The following is a 6,000-nucleotide window of genomic DNA, read 5'->3' on the forward strand; positions in this document are numbered from 1 at the left end:
TAGACAACTTGGAAGGCGGAAACAAAAACTGCTTTGCCTTGCCCTCTTCAAGAGAACCATCCTTCTACTTCGTTCCAGTGCCTTCACTGAAGAGAGAAAACCAACTTCAGTAACCTCAAGAACCGAAAAGAGGGCTTCCAGGGAAGGTCACTAGCAGGAACTCAATAACTGGCAAAAGAAGCTGAGTACTTTAGCGGAACCTCAAGAAGAGTATCTTGATCTTGAACGACCTCTTCCTCAGAAGAAGAAACAGGAGAAAGCGATAAGTCCACTGTCACCTGAGCTGTAGGAGGAGTTTGAAGCAAACTGAGAATATTACCTCTTGCTCTGGAATCAGGTCAACCAAAGGAGGAAAACTGTCTGGAGACAACACTACAATGAAGCAGTGGAGGAGCAGGCACCAACAGGTGCACTGTGGGGGGCCAATGATGAGACACGGAGCCAGTGACAGTATATGTTGGTGAACGGGGTCGCCAGTGGGCAACTCAACCAGTAAACAGGGAGCTTGGGCGCCGAACGCTTAGGTTGCTGGCCACTGGGCACCGATTGTAGAGTTGAAGGTGTTGGGCGCTCAACTCCTGATGCAGTAGTTCCTTTATTCAACGAAGAACATCTAAGCGCCAATTTACAATCATCTGATGTAGCAGAAGAGAATTGCTCCGGGTTATCCCAGTGACTGCAAGAGGGGCGCACTGAATCCTTGCCCTTCTTACAAGGAACAGGGGAAGAGATCTCGAAGTCCACTGCACGCCTTTTCAGTGGGCGTGACTTGTCTGCATAGCGCCGTGAGCGCCTGGGACTAAAATCCTCGGAGCTGGAGGGCCTACAGTGAGCACTCACTTGAAGGCCTTTCCAACACCCTTTGGTTGCAGTCTGGGATTCATCTACAGACTGGACCGAGGGGGCGACTGCTCGGGGGCAGACCCCACCAACCTCCCTTAGGCTGCCAGTTTGACTCCTCCCAGGTGCTGGGGAGTATATGGGGACCTGGCCTGGAGAATCGGCGAGCCAACAGCCACCTCCTCCAATACCACTGCACTTGCACTGGGTGCCACGGGCACTCTGACTCACTTTTTATCCATTAAGACTTTCACAGATGATGCTAATTTAGCAATTGACTGCACAATTAATTCAAAGCGAGTGTCAATTTTCAACTCCAGACTAACGATGGTGTTGGGATCAGAGACGTGAGAGCCGGTAAAGGAGAGGTTTGAACAGGTGGAAGAGATGGAATGGGATCAGAAGAAATTACAGGTGCACTTGCATCTGACTTAGCGGATGAATCCTGACTAGCTAAGGCTTTACTAAATACCCTAGTAATACCTTTCCTCTTCCTATCTCTACCTGGTTCCTTAAGAGGTGAATCTAAAGTCTTCCACTTCTTTAAATCCACTCACTACATGCCTTACGTCGTAATTCCACTGAACAAGTTTGTCCCCTACACTGAACACAAACAGTGTGAGTCATAGGATTCTTTAGCAAGTCTCGTATTGCAGCCTTTGCTACAATACCTAATACTAGAACTACTAGTGTTAAACATCCTGGAAAATTACAAAGACAAGTCCAAAAAATTGGCAAAAAGTCATAAACCAATAATCAAAACTCGCCTAAAACAATCTAAATTGTGCCGAAAGGCTACGAAAATAAATACTTCACCAACCGTTGATAGAACAAACAACCAGCAAAGTATGAATTTCAAAATTCAAACTGCTGCCAACCATAGTCTTTCAACCACAGCCGGCAGAAACAAATTGAAGCCCTTTGTATGTTGTACCTCTTCTTCCACCCAAAAGTGGGTGGGCATGTCGCATAACTAAAAACAAAACGTGACCGCAACTTCAAAATTTTAGCTGCCAGTTAAAAGAAACTAACAGCTATGTAATTCATGGTTAAGTTACTTATAAAAATTATAAAGTATTAAAAATTAAACAAACACTTCTGCAGAGTTTTTCAAATTTACAAATTTTGCACCAGTGAAAATTCGTGGATGCAAATTTGTAAGGTTCCAATGAAAATTTCACGAATCTGTGAATTTGCAAAACCTGAAAAAATATGCATGAGCATTGACTGCTTGTTGTAATATTGGATCAAGAACAGAGTCTCTGACCATGTGGAACTCCAGACACAATAGGTCTCGATTTTACACTAAACATCCCATCAGCAGTGATCACTGATCCGGTTGTAAACCAGGAAATCTTAAAAAGTAGGCCAACAGTGTAAAATCTAATTTTAATTACTCTACACTCAAAACCTAATCAAAGTTCTCCTGCAAATGGCTATCAAGTCTATCAGGCAAAACCCTATCAAATTTCTCTTGCAAATGGCTTTCTATTTGCATATTGACTATTCAGCTAACAATCCTTTAGACTGCATATACGTGGCTCAAAAATAAGTTTTTCAGCAACTTTAGAAAGCACACGGAAAATAGAGATTGGCCTGTAGTTACTGCAGTCTGCAGATATGACACTCTTTGGAACAGGCACTGTATTACTAAGCTTGTGCTCATCTGCAAAGATACTGTATCGACATAAAAATCTAAATAATCTACTAATCTTGGGAGACAACACACTAGAAACTTTTTTTAAAAATAAAGGGAAAAAAACCATCAAGATCTTCTCCACCCCAGCTATCAAGATTATCAAGAATTTTCTTAACATCCCTTGAGTGAAATGAAAATTTTGTAAGAATATGTTCAGGATGACAAGTATCAGGGAGAGTGACATCTTCAGCTGATTGCTTAGCTTCAAAAGCTTGATGAAGCAGTTCAGCCTTTTCTCTAGGGACAGTAACCAATCTATCATTATCTGTTAGTAGTGGTGGAATAGAAGATGACCCTGACCCAAGGATAGATAGATGCCAATTTGGTCCACAACAGATGAGGTTAAGTAATTCTTTCAAGTTTTCTCTTCAAGGAATTATTGTAATTTCTCTCGGCTGTATGATAAGTTCTATTTGCAGCACAGCGAGACTCAACAAAAATAAAGAGGCCAAAACCCTTCACATCTTTTAAGGCTCACCTTTCCTTTTCTATGCTGAACAGGAAAACAAGTAAAAAATTGCACCAAAGTTTCTTTTAAGCAATCAGGTTTTCTGTACAATGTATGATGCTGTATAAAACTATCAGCTTCGACCAGCAGTGCTTCATTTGCTACTCAGATGCAGTAGAGTGAGGGTGTGCCGCACACCTCCAAAAGTGCTGCCAGATGAACGATCCATAGCTAATTTTTAACCTTAAATAAAATAAAAATTACCAAGGCTGGATGGTTGCAGTTTGGTATGTTTGATGATTGGAGGGTGGATGATCAACATACCAATTTGCAGCCCTCTAGCCTCAGCAGTTTTTAAGATCTGAGGGCAAAGAGAAAAAGTGTGGACAGACAGACAAAGCCAGCACAATAGTTTCATTTTTACAGAAAATTAAAAGCACCATACATACAATAAAAAATACAAGGAAGTTTCAACTTGATGGTCAATCAGTGTGTGGCAAAACATCCCAACTCGACCACAGTAAGAGAAATTCATAGCCATGACTACAGAGGGAATCTGCACCCACTCGCCTACCTCCAGTTACCACCAAGCTTCAACAACCACAGATACCTAACAACTATTGAAGAGGAATACTCCTAAATGAAAGAGAATGGTTTGCATTTCCGAAGAACAAATAATAAGAGCATAAACAAAGGACTAGGCTACTACGATAACGATAACTTAGCGGTTGCCTACCTTACGTTGCCCCACTAGTAAGAATTAGCTATCACAGGGCTTGGCAATGCTTTGTAATGACGAAGGTATGCCCAAGTCTTAATAAGAGGTCCACCCTGGAAGATGCATCTATGATCAAGGTTACGTTTGGGGCATAGGCTACGTTAGCCGAGGGCTACGTCACTTTTCTTGGATGACAGTCTGTTTTCCTAGATGATGAAAGGGATAGGCTAGGCCATGTTTCACTTGAAAAAAACCTGCTTCAGTTGTTGCACTAAAATTATTTTTATAGCACAGTTTCTAAATATTGTTCTTGTGCAAACTGTAAGGATTCGTAAATTATAGTTGTCCATAAAATTGTGATAATTTCCTTCGTCACAAACTCTCTGCAAGAACTTGTTGTTGGTGATCAGTTTTTCACAGTAGTAAAATTGTAGTAGGCAGAGATCTCTGTAACGGCTCTCTCATTCGTTTGGATTTGCTTGTACGTGTTCAGTACGTTTGCGTGTCAGATTGCTTGTCTTGCAATTCTCTTTGAAATAGTGCCTTTTCAGTTTCTAATTTATTACGTTCTTAAAATAAAAGCATTCAGTCAGCGATTCTTTGCATTCCTGGCAAAGTTCGTGAATTATTCCGCTCTGGCTCTTTTATTTCCCTATGACTCCTAAGAGCTGCTGTGAACTGGTATCAATAATATCAATTTTCATCATTGCATGATAAACATTTTTGTGTCATTCTCTTTCCATCATTTACGATAATAAAGTTTGAACGTATTAAATCTAGTCGTGATAATTATTAGTGATATATTTTTTGTGCAACTTTTAGCGCCTCGCCCGAAAATTAGTTACTGCGACTAAAAAAAATGGTCGATTAAAAGGTGGGTGATTAAAAAAAAAAAAAGCCAGACATTAGGATTCGTGGAGAGAAATTAATAAACCAAAAATATAAAGCATTAAAAGTGTAGATAATGGCAAGCTGCGGTTACAAGAGACGAATGAGTCATATTACGTCACCATAAAAGGAATTGCGTGGAGCAGTGACAAAATAGGCTATGATGCAAATTTGGATCTAATGTATTTTTGGTGACCTGAGGTGCAAGGAAAACTGTAATATAAGTGCAAATTGACATATTTAACATTTTGCTGAAGAATAAAGCAAATTTGTCTTTTTGTTTCCTTGTAATGAAGGAAACTCTGCAGGGACTCGATGCCGGGAAAAAAATCATATGAATAATAGAATTTTGAATTCGTTGAAATAAAAAGAAAACCATAAGAAAACGAACAAAATAATATATTCCACATCAGACATGATTAGTGAGGGAAATTTTACTCACAACAGTTTCTCAATTAATGTTTTTTTGCGTTGCAATAGTTTCTCGTGTTCACTCCTTGCCCAGCGTGGAATATAATTGATTTGATTTGCTTGTATTATGATGTTACTGGTGTATTCGATTAATCTTATAGTAAACAGATACAAGAACTATATTTACTGTTTTTATGATTTAATTTTTATTTTTTTTGCGATGTCATTAACACGTTCTGGCATGTTTACGACTTTATATCATATATATATATATATATATATATATATATATATATATATATATGTATATATATATATATATATATATTAGAGGGATAATGTGTATATACACACATACACACACACACACATATATATATATATATATATATATATATATATATATATATATATATATATATACATTATATAAATGTGTATACACACACACACACACACACATATCTATATACATATATATATATATATATATATATATATATATATATATATATATATATATATATATATATATATATATATATATAATGAAAACTACCATCCCCTCGTTAAACACTCAGACAACCTCCACACAGCTATTCATAGCATAATTAGTCGTTTGTTTATATTTTGGTCTGCATTTCAACTTTTACTTACCCTTTTCTTTTTAGATGGTTTAGTGCCTTTTTTTTAAAACTCAGTTTAGGTAGGTTATGTCCGTCTTTGTAGTGGATTTTAAATTGTTAATTTACTTTTTTATGCATTTTATAAGATTTTAGGTGATTTTGTAAATTGCAGGCAACCTTCCCTACAAGAGATATTGTGCGAAATTGTTTTTACTTGTTTATATATATATATATATATATATATATATATATATATATATATATATATATATATATATATATATATATATAAAGCATTAAAAGATCATTAACATACAAACGTCCTTTAATATCCACTTCGGATCTACCTCGGAAATAATATATTTTCATA

General features: G+C 37.4%; 1 protein-coding gene across 1 annotated transcript in view; it reads right to left on the minus strand.

The window, feature by feature from the left end:
* Positions 1-4,191, minus strand: part of LOC136848598 (ubiquitin-conjugating enzyme E2 J2-like) — a 95,519-nt gene extending 91,328 nt beyond the window's left edge. Inside the window, exon 1 of the mRNA XM_067120985.1 lies at positions 3,724-4,191. The gene's annotated coding sequence lies outside the window, so the exon portion shown is untranslated. The remainder of the gene's footprint in view (positions 1-3,723) is intronic.
* Between the last annotated feature and the right edge of the window lie 1,809 nt (positions 4,192-6,000).

The sequence above is a fragment of the Macrobrachium rosenbergii genome, chromosome 2 (genome assembly GCF_040412425.1).
Source record: "Macrobrachium rosenbergii isolate ZJJX-2024 chromosome 2, ASM4041242v1, whole genome shotgun sequence".
Classification (NCBI taxonomy): domain Eukaryota; kingdom Metazoa; phylum Arthropoda; class Malacostraca; order Decapoda; family Palaemonidae; genus Macrobrachium; species Macrobrachium rosenbergii.